The sequence below is a fragment of the Uranotaenia lowii genome, chromosome 2, assembly GCF_029784155.1.
Source record: "Uranotaenia lowii strain MFRU-FL chromosome 2, ASM2978415v1, whole genome shotgun sequence".
NCBI lineage: Eukaryota > Metazoa > Arthropoda > Insecta > Diptera > Culicidae > Uranotaenia > Uranotaenia lowii.
Window position 1 is genome coordinate 161,834,889 of NC_073692.1, and position 23,610 is coordinate 161,858,498.

Genomic DNA, 23,610 nt, shown 5'->3' on the forward strand with positions numbered 1-23,610 from the left:
ATATCTTGCATCAAAGTGGCGGTATTCGAATAACAAAAAACATCATGGTTTTTGAATAAATGGTGTTTGCCTTGTACTCCTTTTATCGTTGTAGGATATGGTAACCATACATTATATCACTGAACAAAACCTATAGCGGAAGAGGGGGCATAATGCCCACGTTAAGAAAAAAAACCTTGTTTTAGAGTAGGGTAAAACTGTACAAGACGCACCAGTTAAGCAAAATTGCTATTTACAGATATTCCAATCATTTAAGAACCAAATTGAAAATTGACGACGATTCAGGGATCAGTGTAACGTAATATCGAAGAGAAAAAATATGATAAAACTCGATTTTGACTATATTTTTGTTAAAAACTAAAACAGCCAGAAAACAAACCATGGGTAGAACGCCAAAGCAAGTGGACATAACGCACCAAACATGATGGGTGGTAAGAAATGGAACAACGATTATACGGAATGTAACTATTGAAACATCTAATGTTTGATTACATGTCATCATATTTTTGTAAACTTACGATGGAGATCGAAGCAAGCCTTGCTCGGAAACGGTCGTGTTTTTTTTCGGTTGTCGCGTTCGATATTTTCGTCGGCAATAACTTACAAACAAGAAATATGGCGAAATGTTTCGTTACATTAATTTGTAATGTATAAAAATGGAGTCTCCATAGAAAAGGAGTGATGTGTGAAGTAACGAAATAGGAGAGTAGAACTTTAAATCATAGATGTATTATCGATATAAACGGGCCCAGTCTCTATTTTCGGCTGCTGTTGTGCGTTAACACGAGAAAGGAAATGTGCTTTATGCAGTGTTTTCGAGGTTCCGCGAATCAAACAAAATGCTTCCCGCTGGCAGTGAATATAGAAAAAAGTTATCCCATATAAGAAATAATAAAAAAGGAAAATATGGAATATTATGGATGAATCATCCCAAAGGATGAAAATCCCGTACAATAAAAAATTAGTACGGGATGTGAGAAAAATGACCGCTGCAATTCACGCGTGAAGCGCCGAACTCGGAAAAGTGAAAAAGTTTCAAAACGAGTGTTATGATATGAAATGGAAAATGTGAGGAGATAACCTGTGAGCGCTGACAAAGGCTAAATTGGCGATTTTTGTTTGGCTTGGTTGCGCGATGTAGTAGTACAAACCACTAAAGTGCACTGTGTGGAATTGAGAAGGGGAGGAAAATGATGGTGATGGTAGTTATCTTAGAGCCAGAGAAAAGCCAAGAAATGGAAAAAGGAAGAAATATTGATTAGATTAGTTTAGGTAACAGAAATAGAGTGCGAAAGAGGATAGAACATGTTTGCTGTTTCGGGTGTGCTAAATGCTGATGTCAAGTTGGCCACAAACCCTGGTGATTTTTAAACTTGGATTGCTTCGATTATATTTCCTGAGATTTGCAGTGGGAAGTATATTGAAATGACATAAAAGCTAAGTATATTTTTCCTATATGTATCCTAATTCACCCTTGAGAGGCCGGGGCTGGGGATATTTTTTTCCATTCTGAATTATTGTCACAGATTGGTATCTTAGCACAGTGGGGCACATGTTTCATGGGAGGCACATTATGGTGGGGAGGGGGAGGGGGGCGGTTTTGATATTAATCTTTTTTTGTTCTTCTAATATTTCTTTTCAAGAGCGAGCAAAGGCGCTATATCCAAGGTCAAAGACCAGAAATGGTAGTGCATTGAAATCTGGAACTCTCAATATTTATTTTTATTTTAACTAACGTGAATAATGTACTGAAATCACTTTTTTTTACACAATAGTTCTTATTAAAAAAATTAAAAAATTTGTAAGTTTCTTACTTTATTCATATTTAGGGTTTTGGATTTCTATGCAGAAAAACATCATTTCCATCCCCAGAAGGACGAATTCCTCGGACCACCATCAAGGAGCACAGGAAGTTTAGCATGAGTGCTCCCAACGTTAGAATATTAGTAGTAGCAATGAAAACGTATGGTACTGTTGTCCACGTTTCTTCCACCCTGTGTTCCAGTTGTCTCTGCGTCCAATACTGCACAGTGGGCCCGGCCAAGTTAAGATGAGTAGTAAATGTACTTTTACTACTCACCGGGATGCTGACAAGATCTGGCTGTGTATGTATCATAAGCATAAGCAGCAAGCATGTCATCATATTTTTGTAAACTTATCATTCTTTGGCTAAAAATCATTTAGTATTGCTAAACTCATCGAAAATTTCGTTTTTCAAAATACATATAATATCCTTATATATGAAACGCCTTCAAGTAGGCAACGAAATTCAATTTTTTGACCGATATAGCGATATCGCGGCAAACATGGCGGCAGATATTTTTTTTCGAATCGAATATTGGTGCACCGTTTTAACTCGAACAAGGACGAAATTTGTTATAATAATGCATTGTAATCGTAATTTGGGAGTTAGCAAATAAAAAGAATGGCATATTGTTTTGATATTCGGGTTATCTCTAAAAGTTAACAGCATTCAAAATTTGAGCTTAGAACACGTGGTCTTGTGGGCATTCTGTCCCATGATAAAATTTTTAGGAAGTTAATAAAATACAAAAAAAATTTTCATAGTCCTCCGAAAGTGCACATTAGTGAATAAACGATAAGCTGTAGTTTCATCAGATTGCGCGGGCTGGTTTACCATAAAACCTACTATGTTACTCATGAAACATAACAAGTTTCACGCAGATTCCATTAATTCTTCTGTTTCTAAGAACTAAAGTAGTTTTTGTGAATTTTTCATCTATTGAATGATGAAAAAGTTTGTTTGCTACAATAAAAATAAAGAAAAACATCATTCGAAGCCGTTGGTTGGTGTATATATGAGAAATAATAGCATGGGCGATCTTACCCCGCTGGTGCGTCTTGTACAGTTTTTCCCTACATTTGAAAAGATTAACTTTAATTTTCGATTGTGTTTGAAGTTTGGTTTATTTTTTGTCTAAATCTGATAGTTAGAATAACTGGAAGGTCAAAAAAGGCCACAAATTGAATGAAGTTTGAAGAGTAGGATGAAAATTGAATTTCAGATTCAGTAGGGGCATAATGCGCATATGTGTGTACCCAATCGTGCCGCTAACGTTAAATAAGTGTTTAATGATTCAAGTGCCTCCGAAAGTGTTTGCCAGGTAAATAAACTTCTATTCTACTTCACAGATGGAAAAATGTATTTCTACGCGCAGTGCTGCCAGATATACTGAAATTCTTGTGAGTATTTAATTAAATCTATATTAAATTTAGGAATCTATATATATAAAAATGAATTTCTGTCTGTCTGTCTGTCTGTCTGTCTGTCTGTCTGTCTGTCTGTCTGTCTGTCTGTCTGTCTGTCTGTTTGTTCCCTATAGACTCAGAAACTACTGAACCGATTTGCGTGAAACTTGGCAGGTGGGGGTATTGGAGGCCGGGGAAGGTTCCTATTATGGTTTGAGACCCCTCCCCCTAACAGGAAGGGGGGTAGGGGCCTCCCAAACAATAGACAATTTTTTGCATAACTCGAGAACCAATCAAGCAGATGGTATCAAATTTGGCATGGAGTGGTATTTGGGGACGGGGAATATTTCTATGAATATTAGGTACCCCTCCCTCCTCTCAGTGGGGTGATAGGAAGGGGGGAGGGGGGCTACCTTAGAATTTTTCATATAACTCGAAAACTAATCAAGATATTGGAACCAAATTTGGCATGGGAAGATAATTTGCTACGAAAAATATTTCAATGACTATTTGAGACCCCTCCCTCTTTCCGGTAGAAAGGGGGAGGGGGCCTCTTTTACATTTTTATACATAACTCAATAACTAATAAAGCAAATGGAACCAAATTTGGCATGGGAGGGTATTTGGGAACGTGACATGTTCTTATGATTGTTTGAGACCCCTTCCATCTTCCAGCGGGGAGAGGGAAGAGGGGAGGGAGGAGTTTCATACAATTTTTACTGCATAACTCAAGAAATACATCAGCAAATGGAACCAAATTTGGCATGGAACGATATTTGGGTACGAGAAATGCTTTTTGCATAACTCGAGAATTAATAGAGCAAATGAAATAAAATTTGGTATCAAAAAGTATTCGAGTACAAAAAATACTTTTATGAATATTGGGTTCTCAACCCGCGGGGAGAATGGAAGAGGGATGGTATTTACTTTCAAGTTTATGCATAACTCAAGAATTTACATCCTAAATAAAACCAAATTTGGCATAAGATGGTATTTCAATACGAGAAATTTTTCTGTGTGAAACAATTCCTTTCACATAGTACAGTAGGAGGATTGAATTGGGAATATAGGAAGGAAAGAGGAAAGCTTTAGTTTACTTTTTTTTTTTACAAAATTCCGAGAAATGGATAAAACATAACAATAAATGGAAACAAATATGACATGGGAAAGTACTTGGTTACGAGATATGTTTCTACGATTATTATAGACCCTTACGCTTTACAGTGTAGAGAGGAGAAGAAAGGAGGGGGTTCCATATAAATTTTGTTGTAAAGCTTAAAAACAATATTTGATACAAGAAGATTTTTCTGAACGAAAAAAAATGGGTATGATTATTAAAGATCATAATCTCCATTCAGCAGGGGGAAGGGAAGGACAGGGGGGGGGGGGGGTGATCTCTCTTATAAATTTTTTAGCATAAATCCAGAACATATCAATCAAAAACAACCATATTTTATTAGTTGGATAGTTTGCGTACGGTTTATTTGGAACCCTTCTTTTTTAGGGCGAAGCTTAAAGTTACAGATTAAAATTATCAGATCTTTAACACAAATCAAGATTCAGAGTATTAGTTTAAGTTATTTTTTTGTAGCAATCTGAAACCCCAGCTGCAGCTCTCATTTTATAGCAGTTGCTTATGAATTATGTTATATTTTGATTTAAAATAATGCCAACAAAACTATAAAAATTTGAATAAATTCTGAAAATATCATTCGATTTTGAAAGGTGTAGCAAAGCACACCGGGTCAGCTAGTTTTAAATATATTCGTTTATATTCAAGTTATGTTTTCCAATACAACATATAAATATTTATAAAATTATTATGATGAAACTGTATATACATTTTAACAAATATGAAACTTGCTTAAAGATAAACGGACATGGTGCGTTTTGCCCTACCTAGACATGTTTATTAAAAAACGTTCAAAATAACAGAAAAAATAATTAAATAAGGAATTTTTTCGTTTTGTGATGCTTTTCAAGACCCATGTTCATCATTGCAACAGATGTCAGGTAATTTTTTTTTGACGATAGATGCCGTAATTCCTTACGAAATTCAAGGCACAAATTGCAAGGAATATAGCTTGAAAAATATTTTTAGATTTTTGTAGGGATTAATCGCATATTTGATGCTAATTTTTTGTACAAAAGGTTTCTACTGTTAATTAGAAGGAAATAACGTACAGAAATCTTTAAAAAGTGTATATCTAGCTAGATATTGCAGTGGGGCGTTTTGCCCACACTGGGCATTATACCCCCAGTTCCTCTAAATCAAGTAATTTTTAATCGAAAAAATAAATAAAATCGAAAATACAAGATGTGAAATAACTTCCATCTTCCAAAAATTGCTTTTTGGTCTTGTAATCTTTCGGATATTTGTTTTTTTAGAAAGTTACATAAAATACTTAAAACTTTATTTATTCACCCCTTCGGGGTTTTTTTTTAAATATCGAAAAAAAGGGGGGGGGGGGTTGGTTGACAAAAGCAGAAATAGATGTTTGTTTCAGCCTAGTAATAAGATTCAAAGAATCTTTGAAGTTTGAAAATTTTATAAATAAACTTTTTTCTATCAAACAAGTTTATAAGACTTTAATGGAAAATAAATTTCTAATAAAATTATTCTAAAAAAATAATTCTGTTCTTTATGAAATTTCCACCTCATCGAATGTTTCTAAAAAATCCTAATCGAACCCCGAATTCACATAAAATCCCACAAAAGATACATTCAACTAAATTATTAAATTAATTGAGTTCAAATATTTAGGTACTAGCACTAGGCCCTTTGCAAAATTTGAGCTTGATTATACTCAAATAAACCTAAGATGTTCAACATTACTATTGAATATTTTATAAAAAAAATTCAAAATAATTTGAAAAATTTGAAAAGTCTTTAATGGTATAAATTTTAAAAATAAATATTCGGCCTATTTGGCCTTTTCGACCGAATTTTTGGGCGGTATACGGCGGTACATCTCTAATACAAACTTCTTTAAAATCGTTGAAATTCCTTTTTTACAGAATAGGTGAAAGAAGACAAATTGAAAGTTCTCTGACTTTTTTCGCAGAAGTCAAAATAGTTTTTGGTCTTAGGGAAAGTTGATTACTAATAAATTAATTGAAATCCTTTATTTAATTTTTTTTTGTAATACGTAGTTTAAAGTTTTGTCAAAAAAAAGTCGTATATTCTTCAATGGTGTCTACCTTAAACTAATTGAATATTTGGATTCAGGGCACCCAATTTAAGAAAATCATAAGTTCTTTGCACCTCGGAAAAATGTGAATTTTGTGGCCTTGTGTTTATCAAACTTTCTATGAATGGGGTGTCATGCATTAAGAAAAAAAACACAATATAAAATTGAGGCATTAATTGATATTATGAAGAATATTCTATATTTATCTTAAAATTTATAATGAAAATTTCAAATTCGCTATGCTGGTTGGCATTAAACTAAACATCTTCGATTGCACTTCTTTCATAAAAAGATTTTCATAACATTCTGTATCATTTGCTAACAAAAATTCGGGGTTAACAGATGCAATGGTTTCACACAAATTGATCAAAAATTTGATGGAGGTGAACAAGAACAAATATGAACTTGCAATGATTTGTACAAAGTCAACTCTTTGGAGAATTTTAAAAAAAATAGTGTTAAACGATATTACAAACATTGAGTAATGATTATAATTTTTATGTCCGGCGGAATGAAAACTAGAGAGAATTTTTAATCTTTTATAGAAATTCGAAAGAAAGGTAGATAGTATAGTTAGCTAGTGTTGAGCAAAGGCGGGACAATTCATGGGAGCTTTTCATCAACATGCCCTCTAGCCTAAAATTTCTACACCTATCAAGCTCTCTCCTATTGGCGCACTAATGCCTGTCTATCCACCTTTCTTTCAAACTTCTATAAAAAAATAAAAAATTCTCTCTAGTTTTCATTCCTCAGAACATTCCATTAAAATTATAATCATAAAAATTACGGCGATTAAAATCATATAACTTACATTGAGTAATAACAAAAATACAATGCAAACGGCAGAATTAAAACAACAAGATAACTTCTTATTCAAGAAAACCGCTAAACCAAATGCAGTCGAGAAGTAATGGCTGATAACACTAGTATAATGCAATTTTTAACTACGTAAGCTGAAGATAATTTTTAATGTTAAAAAATCTGAAATAAAAAAAATCTCAGTAGACCATGAAGACACTGACATTTTAAAGATAGAAGATAGAAAACTCAAATATCTTGGACTGCATAACATTATTTTGAAATCTCATTTTTAAATATTGAAGTGTATTAGTGAAGTTGTAAAAGAAAAACTAATAAAAAAAATGAATTTTTTTAGAGAAAATTATGTTTATCGACAGTTTTAACCTCGATGGCAACATTTTAGAAATCTGATTCTCTATGAACCATAAATGTTATTTCAAAACCGAAATTTCACTGGTAAATCTCACTCGCTGCAAGCTAAATTGATCACTAGCATAAAAGAAGATCATATGCCAAATTTAAGAGAATGAATATTTTTCTTAAATTTTGTGTTTTGAGAACATAATGTTCTTGTATGATTATAAATCCAAATTATTAATAAAAAAAGTTTAAACCTTTCCATGACCCAGGTTTTCAACGGCGACAAAATATTCAAAACTTGAAAATTTAAAGTACATATTAAACATGTGCTTGAAAATTTATTAACGTTTCACTTATTTATTTATCTTTTAATTACCTTATTTGGCTCTTTCATTTTTTTAATCTATGAAATGTCGAAGAAGCAACCTCAAAGCTAAATTTTAATGCGCATCGTTAATTAAATAAGTATTTGCTTTGTTCTTCAATATTCCTTATTTCATTTTTATTAGTAACCCATTTTCCAGCCTGTACTTTGTCAGTATAAGCTTTCAATGATGAATTGAAAATGATGTTTTATAAATATTTAATGTAATTATTGTGAAATGATTTTTTTGCATTTTTCTTTAACATCAGAAAGAATTGGAATATGAAAAATGATTTTAGTATCTCAATTTTGATCACTGGCACTCTTGAAATGAAATTGGTTTTGTTCTTTGCATAAAATTGAGTTAAATTTCAATAATGTGCTTCAAATGAGTTCTATCAAGTTCAAAAAAGGAATTTCTTTTCACTATCATAAATCTTGTTAAAATATATCTTCAAATTCAACATATTACAGCGGATTTTTTTCATCAAGCCTTCCATTGAGAATGGAGAAAAGGAAATTAATACGATTAATAAATAACAATCATAATCATTTCGCTGAAAATTTTTTAATCATGATTAGGTTTTATATACCTGATCTAGAAGTTATTTTAGAAGTTACTTTTTAAATCTGGGTTAAAATTAATATATTTTATTTCTGTGATTCTAATGTTTCTAATTCTGGTTTTATTCAAAATTTAAATTCGATTTTGTTTTCTGAGGTTTCGGAAATATTGATGTTTAATTTGTTAACTTGGCTGCTTGAAATTTTATTTTAAAAAATGTGTAGTTCAGAATGAGGAACATCATTTGAAATAAATTTTTGATGACTTGCCGAGAATTACATTGATTCGAAACTTACCCCGAATCGGGCTACGAAAAACACGTGCTTCGATCCATCCATGTATCATTGTATAGATCAATGCAAAGTCAGCCTATCGACTTTGCTTCTTCTAGACAGTAATACGATGTGGGACAAATGGTCTTGTGCGGCAAGAAGTTTTCTCAAATCACGCTCTTGGCTCATTTTCAACACCTTTCATGCTTCCTTATCTAATCTATCCGTCTATAATTTTCATTACTTTCATTTGAAATTCTTCCTATCAGAATGTATAATTCACCGAAATGCCATTAATCATTAAATTAAAAATTAAAAAAAAAATAAGAATCTCTTTTACTAGTAATCGGATGTTCAAAATTTTGACAGCATTTTGCTGCCTGTAAAGTACTATCCGACCTTTTTTTTTAATTTAAAATTTACAGATTTTTGAGATATTTACGATGCAAGAGTAAAAAAAATTGCACAGTTTCCTTAGAAATCCGTCATTATCAAAAATATTGCTGAAAAAACCGTTGATTACTCAATGAATTACTGTGTGTGGGTGGTAGGAAAGTATGTAAACACTATCAAAAGTGTCCACAAAGTTCAAATCAAGCATTGGTGCACAGCACATGATAGTCAACTACGGTTAAGGGTCATCAGGGTAGTCGAGTCGCATACCAGCATTTTTTATTTTTAATAAGCGAAAAATTAAGGGTCGATCGCTAATATGTTTAAAAAAAAGTTTTAAGCTGAAAGTGTTGCTTGGTAATGAGTCATTCAAACCTAACCTCAAACAACAACTTTTTGCTAGTTCCAGAGCTCGTAAGCTGTTGCTGTTGCCGGTATCGAGGCTATGGGACAGATGATTTCTGATGAACGACAAAACTTATGAAATACCCTATTTAAATAAAATGATTTGCCAACATTCTGCTCCTGTGAAAAAAAAAACAAAACGAAAACTTTGGTTTTCGCTGTTTTAAAAGCTTAAAAAGAGTAACCTTGTGTGTATCCCTCGCAACCTACGATCTATACTTCAACCGACTATACTTTAAGCTCAATCTCATGATGGTTTTACTTCGTTATTGTCAGATTTGGCCAGCCGAAATTCCATTAAAAACGCTCTAAAGTGGCCCAAAAAATAACCTATTTTTATTAATTTCGAAACAGTTGTATCCACGAAATTGCCCTCAGTTTCCTTCAAAAGATAAGTATTGGACCGAAAAGTAGCAGAAATTGAAGGAGGAGGATGTAGCCACCTAAAATATAGATAAGATGAAGTATACGTGGAAAAAACTGATCAATATCATGACTGAAAAAAGTGTGCGCTGGCTGATGGGAGGCACCAAGAATAAAGAAGATTTTTCCCTGCAAAATACGATTTTTTTTTTCATTTTTTCATGATTATTCATGAAGATAATCTTCAATTTCTCCATAAAGAGTTTTTAGATCAAACGAATGATTTTCGAGGTACACGCATTCGTAACTGTCGCGTTTCTAAAAGAACAAAGCTTTAAATGTATTTCTGAAATACATTGCTAAGACTATTTAATGCAGGGTATTTTTTATTATTTTTCGATTTTGACATTCAAGATGGTTCCATTTTGTTACATTTCGACTCAGATCATTTTACAAGTAGAAATTCAAACAGACAACTTTTTCCCAGCCATTTCATATAAAGGAACCAAAGTTTACCTAGAGGAAGTCCTGATCTGAATCGTAAATAGTTGTTACATTTCTATGCAGAAATTTCCACCTACTTGTGCCAAACCTCCCACACACTTAATCAGTCAAAATAACGATAGTTGCTCCTTTAATTGAAAAACTTTTGGACGCAACTAATTTCATCGGCAGGAGCACCCCAAAATGGAGCTAAACGACTCTTCTTTAGTTTTTCGAAACCAATATTTTGCTCGTACAGATGGAAACTTTTCAAATTAAAATTCTCTGCATGTCTCGAAAAACGTCTAGAATATGCAATCCTGTGTACTTGAATTAGTTATAAACTGCGAACATTGCTATAAAGGGAAATTCTATCGCATTTTGAGTTGAGTAAAGTGATGCGCACTTTGTGTAGCAATTTCGAGAAAACAAATTCCACAAACTACATATGAATAAAATGCTACCGGGTGTGTGTTATATTGGATCATAATCCTTTGAACCGGAAGAACTTCATTAGGGGCCCAGTTCGTGACACGTGTTTATTTGCATGTGTGTCGGCTATTTGCTGATCCAATAACAAGTTTCCTATCCGCAAGAATCATGGCTCGAGCAAATTAAACAAGATGTACCAAGTTTTCTTGGCCTTCCTAACGACGCGTGGGATGAAGTCCTGAGTCCTGAGTCCTAAGTCTTGTTGAGTAAAGTAGACGCAAAGTGTATGCATCCTGGAGAAAGTTGCACTTGCCACCGACTTGTCATCAACGTCGTCGTGTCGTAGCCACCCCCACCTTTCTATTTGCGCAAACGAAGGATCCGAACAATCCCTGCAAGCATCACTGCTGGCGATAAAATCCAATCATAAAAGATCAACCAAGTTACAGTATCAGAAAATGAACTTTTCTCCTGCTTAACTCTTTTAACTTTGTGCATCTTCAATTTTCTTCCGTTCCGAAATCAGGCAAACCGACGCATACAGACACACAAATAAACACATCCAAACAAACAAACATACACATAGGAGTGCTCCTTGGGGAAAAGTCCTATTACAAACTTCCGCTGCAAGGATGCACTCGGTCGCTTCGCTTCTTACTCTCTTGGACCGAAAAACTTCGTCCTTTGGGTCCCATTTCGGCTAACATTTAACAACATCCCCATTAGAAAGAAGGATCCTGACTGGTTGCTCCTTCAGGTTGCTGCTGATCGGCCCGAAATGTAATTTCAATGTTTTCTTTTTTTTCTATACCTTCTTAGCCCTCTGTTAACTTTCTTTTTCTCAGACAGCTTAAATCAAACGGAATGCAATACGACTGAGAGCCTGAGGATATGAAAACGATACGCATTCTGGAAATAGCTGATTCGGAGCGATGATACTTTGATAATATCAAAAGCTTTTTTGCTTAAACATGGTATGGTCGATTTTAGTGGATTAAGATTTTATAAATTGACTTTTATAAGGCGAACATTTTGAGAAAATTATTACAAGTTATCTAGTTGTTAAGAGCTTCTGTGACATCCAATTCTCTCTAATAGGCACTACATCCATATAAGGAAGGGTGAAATTTTACTCAACCTAAAAATCTGACCCAAAAGAGTTTATTTCCAAGCCAATATTTTGGTAGAAATATCTTGGTGGATTCAGATAATTTGGATTCATTTAAAATTAGTTTTTAAAATTTAATTCTAGAGTCCACAGAAATGGAAGGACTGCATAGAAAGATAAAATCAATTGGTCAATTGGTAAATTGGTTAAAAATCATCATTTTTATTCTTACCGAAAAAGGAAATATATTTGTTCAAAATCATTAAAAATGAAAAAAACTAATACGTGGATTTGAAGCTTAAGTCAAGTCAACAAACACACAAGAGCTCGCAATTTACCATTTTATATTCTTACTGCTAGGTAAACATGATTAACATTTAACATTAACTCATAAAATGTGCACACTTTGATAAATCGAAATTATGAGCAATTCTGAAGGACAAGCTCTCAACAATAGGGATTGTTATCAAAAATTGCCATGATACATGTCAATATATATGTTTGGCGCAAGTGGTGCCCAAAAACTGTGGGTAGATTGACATCATCATAGAAAGTTATCTTTAAAACCCCTTTACTGAACGACACACATAAGGCAAGAATTAATTTCATGAATTTTCCAACTTAAAAAATAAAAAATCATACAAGGTTTTTACTACTTTTGATGTAATATTAGGACTTGTATTATTCGTAAAAAAAAGCTCAAAATAAAAACTTGGGTGATTTTTGATGTTCATTCAAATGAATTTTTGAAGTTAAACAAATCTAAGCCTTTATGAAGTTTTCATAATGATTTGATGGTTGAAATAGAGAGTGCAAATATTAAGTAGGGGCATTTAGCCTTGCGGTGATTCCAAAAATCGGTAAAAGTTTCGAAAAAAATAGTTGTTGAGATTTTCAATCTTTCTTTTAAAAAATCGGTTGTATCTGACAATTACTAGCTTACATGAATGAATATGTTTGCTACTGATAATGTAACACATAGAAAATAACTGAAAACAACATTTTCCTTTTCTAGCGAACATGGGATTCACCGGAGTTTGGACCTTTTTTTTATTCAAATCTTAAAGCTTCATATATCTCTTTAAATAAAATTTCAAAATCAAAACCATATAAAAAAAAATTTCATCCAAAACATTTTAAAATATAATTCTGAAAAATTCAAGTAGAAAAGTTGATCTTTTTCGAAATTTTCATTCCTGTGGTGTGCAAAGGACCCTCCGTAAACTGCTGAAATCTCTATTATATCAAAAAACGCAATTCTATATGCATAGAGGAAGCTCAGGATAAAATTCCCTAGCATTTGCATTTAAAATGTTAGTGACGTCTTGTGACGCACATATGTTCTGACTAGCTGAAGTTGAGCAATTTTTGTTGTTAAAACTTACAAAAATAATGGTAAATACAAAGTTATCGCTCAAAAAATACAAAATTACATGGTTTATGTTTAAATTTTCAACTTGCAGAACCAAAATTTGAATTTGCTGAATCTAATCGATTGTTAAAGTAGAAGTGGCACGGTTTGGGGTTCGGCAATTAGACAACAGTAATAACAGAATCATATTCTCGAAAACTGAAGTAGATTTCAATATAAAAATTACTCCAATGTATACACGGTGTGTTTCGTAGAAGGGCTTAAAGAAGAAAAAAATAGTAACGCTAATTTTTGAATGGGCAGAAAGTAGAGCTTTTCCCGGTTCATTTCCAAAAAAATGTAATATATTTGGTCGGTTACCCCCCCCCCCCCCCATACAAATTTTTTTTTTTGAAAATTTTCTATTTGAAATCTTTAAAAAATATACATAGGGGAGAGTGGGGAAACGTGGGCCACTCTAAATATCTCAGCTGTGTGTTGAGATAAAAATCTCAATCCAACTGTCATCGTCGTCGATTTGCGTAAGCATGTTTTTCTATATATCGTTGACTAATGTACGTTAGAGTGCCCCAAATGACCCGACTTTTGAAAAAGTTATGAGCTGCAGGCTAAAATTAATCATAGGCCTAGTGCAAGATCTCATACCAAATTTGGGCCAGATCAGATCACGGGAAGGGGTCGCTCAACGAGCCTGAAGTTTGTATGAGATTTTGAGACAGTTTGTTCGGGAGAAACATTAAAAACCAGTGTGACACCTCAAGTACATTTCAAAAATATGTTCATACGCTTATGATCTTATTTTTGTCATGTTCTTTCACGTGCAAATGGATTTTTTGATGAAACATCAGTAATTCACACACACACGCAACCAATTTGCAAATCATAGCTTGTGGGGAATCCTCCACATTTTGTGGGGTTTCCTGGGCCTCCTTTTTTTGGTGTTTTTATACACATTCAAAACTTAAAATACGTTTTTCCTATCTGCAAAGTTTTCATATACCATATACTTTCCATTGATTTTTTTTTCCTTTTTATCTTTTATGGCAAAAAAGTTATGAAGCAAAGAAAAAAAAGGTGCTAATTCTCTTAGTTCTTACTTTCAATATTTATTATTTGAACTGGTAGCTCAACAATCATATCAAAAACTTCGAAAAAAATTTAAAATAATTTCAAACCAGTTACATAGCTATTTAAACGAAGAAAATTGAAAAAAAAATCTTCTGATCCTAAAATTTAAAAAATCAGCAGGCAAATTCTGTCAGCAGTCCGAGAGCGTTTGATTATCTGAAATTATTGGATTGATCGAGAATAATTCATTTGAATTCAATATCTGTAGATATTCTGATTGTAGAAACACTCGAGGGTATTTTATTTCAAAAGCTTCAATATTTAATTAAGAGAATCAGTTAATACATTTTTTGTGATAACGCTTTACGTGATGGATCTGGAGTAGAAACGTGTGTCTTAATTGAAGCTTTAAATAAATGAAGAAAATCAATATTCAAAAGTAAACAATCCGTTAAAGACAATTTTTGATGAGAATTCAGTTTTCATACTTTTCCTGTCTTTTAATCCCATTCGCACTTCAGACTCAATACAAGTCACTACAGCAGTTTAGTCTTGCCCTAATTTTGCATGTTACTGTAGTTTGATAAAATGATCACGATAAGCCTGGAGTGTTTTATCAAACGTTTTATTTCCATTTTAAGACCAAGTTTTGTAACCCTCCTCTACACTGTGATTCTCCTATTCTATTCAAAGAGCAAGCATTACTTTTAAGGTTTAATAATCCTAGCTTCTACAGCTTTCAACCCACTTTGTTATTATATTTATCTCTTGAACTCCTTGTTTTAAATTGGATTTCAAAGTTTTTAGTATTTAAAAAAAAATGGATGAATCTAGTTTAAACTGTGATAAATTTGAATTTATTCCAAGAAAAAAAAGTATTTCTATCTTTTTGTCGATCTTAAATTAACAAAAAGTTTTGTTGGCAAAAGTGAAAAACCTCTAGAAAAGTTTGAATAACCCATAGAAAACCATAAAAACTAAAAAATTGAGATGCAAAAAGCTGGTCTGAAACCGTCGATAAAATTGAAACTTCTCCTGAAAAAGAATTGGATTTTCATCTTTAATTCATTAGTACAAAAATATCAACAGTATTTAAAGCCAAAGATGTATGGATTTACTGAAATCGGCACTGGCAATTACTTTTACTTTTAATTAAATTTTATATTTTAAATTCTATTGAAAATTGGTCTGCTAAGATTTATTTAAATTTTAATCTGAGGTAAAAGAAATTGAAAAATACTATAAACGAGTGGTATTATCAAAAATTTTTTGGAATTCCATTGCACAGGATTAACCGAAAACCGAAAAATTTATGAATATAGACTACAAATCTTCAAATAAACAAATCGTATGGGGACTAACCGACCAAATATTTCAATTTTGCCTCAGAAAAGGCTAAATTTTCAATTTCTGTAAAATTAGAGTTACTGTTTTTTTTTTTCTTTTAAACATCTTCTAGAAGCACACCATGTATAGAAAACAGAAACCTGCTCATGTGTGTATTCGATGTAATATTTGATAAAATCAGTATTCTGATTAATAGGCGCATATTGCCTGCTTCTCCTCTACAGCAAAACAAACCCATAATTTGATGATTTTTCACGTAAGTTTCTTCTTTTACCGGAAAATCAGAGAGAAAAGTCAAAAGTTTCATAAGACTCTTACTAATATATTTATACATTTTCGGATGGATGTATTCTTGTCAATAACAAAAACCAAAGAAACACCTCAATACTGTTAAGCAGTCAGAAATTATGAGTAATTTGATAATAAAATTGTTTTTAAGACTTTTTTCGATCAGAACCAGCTACAGATAATCTGTCAAATTAAATTAACTTTATTTTGAAATATTTAAAAACTAATGCTATGATCATTTAGAATCCGGGCAGTTACAAACGTGTGCATTTGGAAACTATTAATTTTATCGAAAAACTTTCTACGGAGGAAATTAAGGTGTTATTATGATATTTAATGTAAAAATTAAAAAAAAGATTTAGGGGAAAGGTTTCCTAAATGGTCCTATCGGGTTAAATGCGCCTACGGCCGTTTGACGAAATGACTGACAAGACAACATATCTAATAGAAGCATTTTGAGAGCGATACGCTTTGAACATAAGGCAAGAGAGAATTTTATGAATAAATCAACTCAAAAAAATTTAAAAACTCATAGAAGGTTTTGATACCTTTTGATGTAATATTTTGACTTTTAAAAACTATACGTAAAGAAGCTCAAAACAAAAAGTTGGGTGGTTTTGTTTCTAAATCAAATGAACCTTAGAAGTAAAACAAATTTAAGCTTTTATGATGGTTCCATAATGATGGGAATGTGGAATAAGAAAGTGTTTTTGTATGCCCTCACCATGTTTGTTAAATGCCGCTACCATTAAATAACAGGTTAAATCGAATAAATATATGATTTTTATCAATAAAACTTCAAATCTAAGCTCTGATACACATCTTAAGAGCGAATTGAAGATCTCAAAAAAGATTTGATTAAATTTATCTTAGGAATAAAATTCCTCCATATTATGGCAACCCTAAATTTTGTTTATTCCATACAGTTATAAAAGACTTATATTTTTATAAAACTTCAGCTTTGTCGTATGAAAGTTATCAGTTTCTAGCATTTCCAATGAAATTTTACGGAAATATTGCCAAAAAACAAAATTTTTGCCTGAAACAATGCAAAATGTAGGTGTTATTATATATAAAAGCAAAAAAAATGCAAAAAATTAAATTAATATTTAATTAATGTAATTGCAGACTTCCAAAAAGTTTTTGGAACACTTAAATATTTAAAGGTTTATAAAAGTAAATCAGCGAAATTATTTGAAACAACCGATGAAAATTTCCATACCGTTAATCGATTTTGCTGAAATTTACTCAAAAACTTTGATTTTTTTTGGTTTCTTTGTGAAAATTGTGAAAAAATCCGGCAATATCCGGACTTTTTTCGCGATATCCGGGCACACGGGCCGGACCGGACTTTCTCGAAATTTGGCATCAAATATCCGGGCAATCTGGCAAGCTTAGCATATAGCTCGCTCCTCCCCTACTGTTGGTTACTAAAAATACTCTCATTATATCATAAAATCTCTTTTTTATATTTGCATATTGTTTTCAGTAATGTATTGTCCAATTATTTTTAACACAAAAATTTTACACATATTTACCAAAAAAAACTAATAGGAATCTGATTGGAACTTTTTCTTGAATAGACATCTAGAAGAATTGGATCTCTTGAATTTGATTTTTACATAAATTTTCTGGTCCATCAAAACATATCTATCACCTTGCGTAAAAACGGGTTGCACAGATTGCGATCTACTATGTTGTTCCGATTAGATTCGAGGATTCTGCTGATGCTGAAATGCAAAACATTGCCGTGTTGAGAATCATCTGATACAACAACTATTTCAGCCTGCCCGTGATGAGGGGTAATTTTTGTATGTATATTTTATAGGAAATAAAAGTGAAATAATGACTCATGTGGCAAAATTATTTAAAGACAACATCAAAAATCTGAATATTTTACAAAAATCTCTTATATTAACAGTTAATATATTATTAAATTCAAATCCTGTGCATTTTTTTTGACAGTTAAAGTCATCCGATTTTGTGCACTGTTTTCGATTTAAATTTACACGCCTTATAAGCTACATTCTTGAAAAAAATATATCGTTGTAGAAATTCAGATCAAAATCGTTGATCCGCTTTCGTGCATCGTTTTCTATCTAAAATCACACGAATTTTTCTGGCTGTGTAGAATAAATTAACCACACAGTGAACCAATTACATCAAAATTTGTCAACGTTTGCAGGCATGGAAACGACAACAAACTTCAAGTAAAATTTCTCCAAAATGGTTATCTTGCGATCAGGTTTAGGGGGTTGAAGTTGCACTTTTATGTATCATATTTTACGTTAGACTTCCAAATTGCAAATATGGACTCAAAATGATCTTGAAACCGATTTTTTGACAGTGCATATAAGATTTCCTAAAAAAATTCATAAATCTTTAATCAAATGCACTGGATCTAATTTTTATGATTTTTGGTGGGAATCAGAATGTGCTCTTAAACCGCTGTAAAATTTGTAGGGGAAATTTTAAATAAAATTTATTTCAACACATTTCATGAGAAATCGATGAATTCCTTTCCATTTAAAAACTTTTCCTGTCTTGAATCTGTAATTGTATACATACACTGCTGGACAAATGTATTCAGCATAAGCTAACTCATAGCATTTATTCAATGTTATTCTTAATAGTTCGTGATATTGTCATAATTTTAATTAGGGTAGATTCTGTGAAATGTTCTCTTTTTGAGCACACAAAATGCACAATGTTTTACTGCAAAAGCTGCCCTAACAAAAAGGGAAGCAGAAGATGTAAGTTTCCATTTTTCGTTGGAAAAAAGTATTCGGCACTATACAGAAAATGCCCAATTTCCTCCCTAAATATTTTAAAAATACTTTGAATGAATGAAACTGAGTCGTTGTTTACATTCGTGGATGTTTACATTTATGTTTATGAATTTTTATGTAATAATTCGCGCAGATCTCAATATTTAAGTGACTTAAGCTATTCAAGCCTTTATAAAAATATTAAATTGATGAAACATCTAAAATAGTTGTGGATTTTATTTATCGGCCTAGCGGTGAAAAGTGATGTCCTTTTTAGAAGTGACATCTAAGGATTATGAATTTTTTTATAAAGGTGGAAAGAAGGTTAGATGAAATGAAAGATGTTGAAAATGAGCGGGTAGAATATATTTAGAAGCATATCATCACAAATCAAATTTTTGTTCCTCACGGGCCTACTACTATGAAGTTCGTCCGCACTACAAGTTTTTCCTTGTGGAGTGGACCACGCTTGGCCTACTAATGTACGGTGGTAGATGTAACTCTATCTGTATCTACATCTTCATAGTAGTAGGCCCGTGAGGAACAAAAATTTGATATGTGATGATATGCTTCTAAATTAATTCTATCCGCTCATTTTCAACTTCTTTCATTTCATCTAACCTTTTATCCACCTATATAAAAAATTTCATAATCCTTAGAAGTCCCTACTAAAAAGGACATCACTTTTCAGCGTTAGGCCGATAAATTAAATCTACAAATATAAATTACGGTGATTAATCCTTCATAAAATCTAAAATAGTTTATAATGAAATATTTAGACAAAAAAAACTCGAAAACTTTGAAGAAAAGCTAAACATTGGACGTTTAATTAAGTAATAGAACAGAGCAACGAGAAAGGTAAGACAAGTTTTTCTTATAATAAAAAGAGGCTTCCTCTTATTAAGGAGTGTATTCGAAAAAAAAATGCAACACTTTGTTTCGTAAATAACTTTTGAATGCATGATGAAATTTTCAATGTAGCCTACTAGTAATGTCATGTGTACGTGTACAAAATTTGGTGACAATCTTTCAAGTGATTTTTGAAATAGCGTCCAATACTGAAGTTCATTGACAAAATTGTTTGGGCAGGATCGAATAAAATCCAAAAACGGCCCAAGGGGAGACCCGAAAACAGCTGGAACTAATCTATTCGACCGAAGTTCACATGGTTAATCGGTTAAAAAGTCCTATAGAACCCAATCAATAGTGAGGTAAAATTTGAATCAAAGTGAAGATTGTTGATTCCATGAAGTGAGAGGAATCTAAGAGGTTTTTTTTTTCAAGCTTATTCCGAAAGTATGAATGAAGAAGTGATAAAAAAGTAAATTTTTCTTATTGGTTCGTCTAGCTAACTAATAAATAGGCTTGACTTTATTTCTTCAAGGTAGAAAAGCTGCCCACCGGTAAAATGAACAAAATGGAGAGGTTAAATCGTGCGCAAAATATCTAGACTGCTTGTGGAGAGATATTTTGAAAAATTTCGAAATGAACAGCAAAACAAGAACTCTTTAGCGGTCACCTTAAAGGTTCCTTACTAGACTGAGTCGATTTGGGGTCATTTTGGAATTTCTCAAACCCTGGGGTCTTAAAAGCTTCGTCTTGATCCAAAACTCATGCCTGATTTTTTGCAAAATTTTTAAGTAACGTTTACATGAGTAAATTTGAACTTTTAGGTTTGTATGGGAAAATTGAATATTTTGTACTGAAAAATCAACATCATTTTTGTTTCGTCTGTGGAACCGAGCCAGCTGATGGCTTTTGTGCCAATTTATAAAATTCCTAAAGGAAATTTTCCGCTGAACAACTTTGTCGAAGACCTAAACTTCGTATCTTATTAGACAAAAAAGTTATTAGCTGTTTAACAGGGGTATGTCTTTTTGCACTGATAAACAATAAATTCAATTGACATCCCTGCAGGGTACCTAGCGAGGTATTGCGTGACTACTTTCCATGCAACACTTCGCGAGGCTCAAGCAGTGATGTCAATTGAATTTATTGTAAATCAATGCGAAAAGACATACCCATGTTAAACAGCTAATAACTTTCTTTCCTAATAAGATGCGAAGTTACGGTCTTCGACAAAGTTGTTCAGCGGAAAATTTCCTTTAGGAATTTTATAAATTGGCACAAAAGCCATCAGCTGGCTCGGTTCCACAGACGAAACAAAAATGATGTTGATTTTTCAGTACAAAATATTCAATTTTCCCATACAAACCTAAAAGTTGAAATTTACTCATGTAAACGTTACTTAAAAATTTTGCAAAAAATCAGGCATGAGTTTTGGACCAAAACGAAGCTTTTAAGACCCCAGGGTTTGAGAAATTCCAAAATGACCCCAAATCAACTCAGTCTATTCCTTACCACAAACTTTTCGTTGACAAGTCTTGCCTGTTTTCTTTGGAGATAAACAAGAATAAATAATTTAAAAATTTAATGTAGGCTAACAATCTGTGCAAACTGCATATTACTTAGTCTTTCATACCGATTGACACGATGAATGGCTAAAAATACAAAGAAGACTGCCTCCAAATGCGACCGTTTTCTCTGAAAAACACTTCATTGGGTCCCAAAAAGTGTATACTTTGTATTGGTTAGATTTGGAATCGTTCCATTACGCAAAAACGGTGCTGGAGTGGTAAAAAGTTGAATAGCTACACAGTAAATTTTTGCCTCGATTTCCAGCAAAAAAAAATTGCTGGAAACGTTCAGTAATCCAGTTTTTTGCTGGAAACCAACAATAGGTTTTCGAATAGCTGGATTTTTCAGCATTCAGTTGTGTTCTTGACCTTTTTACTGAAAAATCAGCAACCGGTTTTCAAATTGCTGAACTTTCCAGCAAGTGATTATATTGCTGAAAAATCAGCAATCGTGTTGTAAAATTGGAGTCTGTTTGTTTTCGTACGCTGGAACAAGGTGAGGTTCATTTCACTAACTTTTATTAGATTAATAGAATTACATATGTTCATTTTCCTCTATATTCTAGCAAACAGACATCAAGTGAAGGGTGAGTTTTTATTGGATAGGTAGATATTTCATGAAAAATACTTATCAAAACTTTATTTCAGGTGACGGATCATTAACATTGTGTCACAACGCTGCCACCCCGGTATTGGAATTTTTTTTCTATTTTTCTGCCACCCCGGTGTTGGAATATAGAAAAAAAATGTTCCGGAAATAAATACATAATTTAAAAATGGAAGAAAATAATTGTTATTTATTGCTCAGAGACAAAGCCAATATTCAATATTTAATTTCGAATTGAAATAAAAACTTGAAACCAAATACAACCGAATATTTTGAAAGAAAAAGCTGGTTTCCTGCAATCTGGATTGCTGATTTCCAGCAATTTGAATTGTTGGAATCCAGCACTAATGTTTGCTGATTTTTCCAGCAACTCATATAACTGGAAATTTTGCTGGAAAATCAGCGGGACAAAAACAAGCAAAATTTTGCTGGTTTCCAGCAAAAAATAATTGGCTGTGTACATTTTTTTTCTGTTTCGAAGAAGGATAAATTTGTTATAACTTCGACCAAATTCAAAATTTTGAATTATTTTGAAGGTCAAGCTTCAGGAAACAGCAAACGTAATCTAAAATAGCCTTGATTTGAAAAAAGGGTGATTAAAAGTATACAATATAGATGGCACAGGCGTTGCCCAAAAACTAAGGTCAAAAAATTTCGTTATTGAACGTTATCTCAAAAACCACTAAACAGAACATCACAAAAATTTGCACATGTAAACATTACATTACATTACCAGGTAATTTTATTTGGGCTTTTTCGGTCTTGAATGTAGATCAAACAACGGTGGTTTTTGAAATACCTGACGTTTCGACCAGTTTTGTTGGGCTCTTTTAAGGGAATTTGCTGTCTGTTGTTTCTGTCGATTTCGTTTTAGTCCAACGGCTAGGAGTCCATTAAAAAACCACTGTTTTTTTATTTACATTCAAGACCGAAAAAGCCCAAATTAAATTACCATATATCATTCCCGGTCGAAAACATAAACCTAATTACTAGGTAATGTGGCTGAAAATTTCATGAAGTTATAGCAATGCTTTCAAAAGTTATTCACAAAATAGAGGGTTGCATTTATTTTGAATACATTCCTTACATTGTAAAAGTTTGAAAATGAATTTAACCCTATTGTTTAAATATTTGTATAAGAATGAGACAACGCGACTTAAAATACAGAAAACAATAAAATCATTAATAAATCATGAAAGATTCTCAAGCAAAGCAATTTTGAAAGTTAATTAAGAACTAACTTGGAACGCATAACGAGCCAATGTTCGGTTCAAATTTTTCAACTCTAAGATCCCTTCAAAACGAGGTACATAAATTTTGGAAAATATATTCAGATCTAGCTTATCTTCACCGCACGAGCTCGACGATAATGGTCAGACCGAGCCAGATCAACCATGCCTTGTGGTGTAAAAGCGTGGCTAGAATAAACGAACCAAGCTGCGGATAAATCGTAGACTCATAAGGTATAAATTACACCCGCACTCGCACTACCACACCGAATTTGGAAAAATCATGTGCTTTCTTGTCCGGAAAGTACTTACATACACACGGACAAAAGCACACATACGCGTTCAATCGCTAGCATATTCTTATATTTACCGCGGAAAGAAACGAAAAAAAAACTTTCCCAAATCTGACAACTGCGCTCGAAAGCCAAAGCTAAGTAATAAATAGGCATACCCGTGCAGCATACATCTCATCCAGGGAGCCTAAATATGTTTCGTATCAGACCGAAACACAGCTAACCGTCCGCGTCGTCCTGTCCTGAAGCTCCATGCACAAGATTTGCTTCGAAA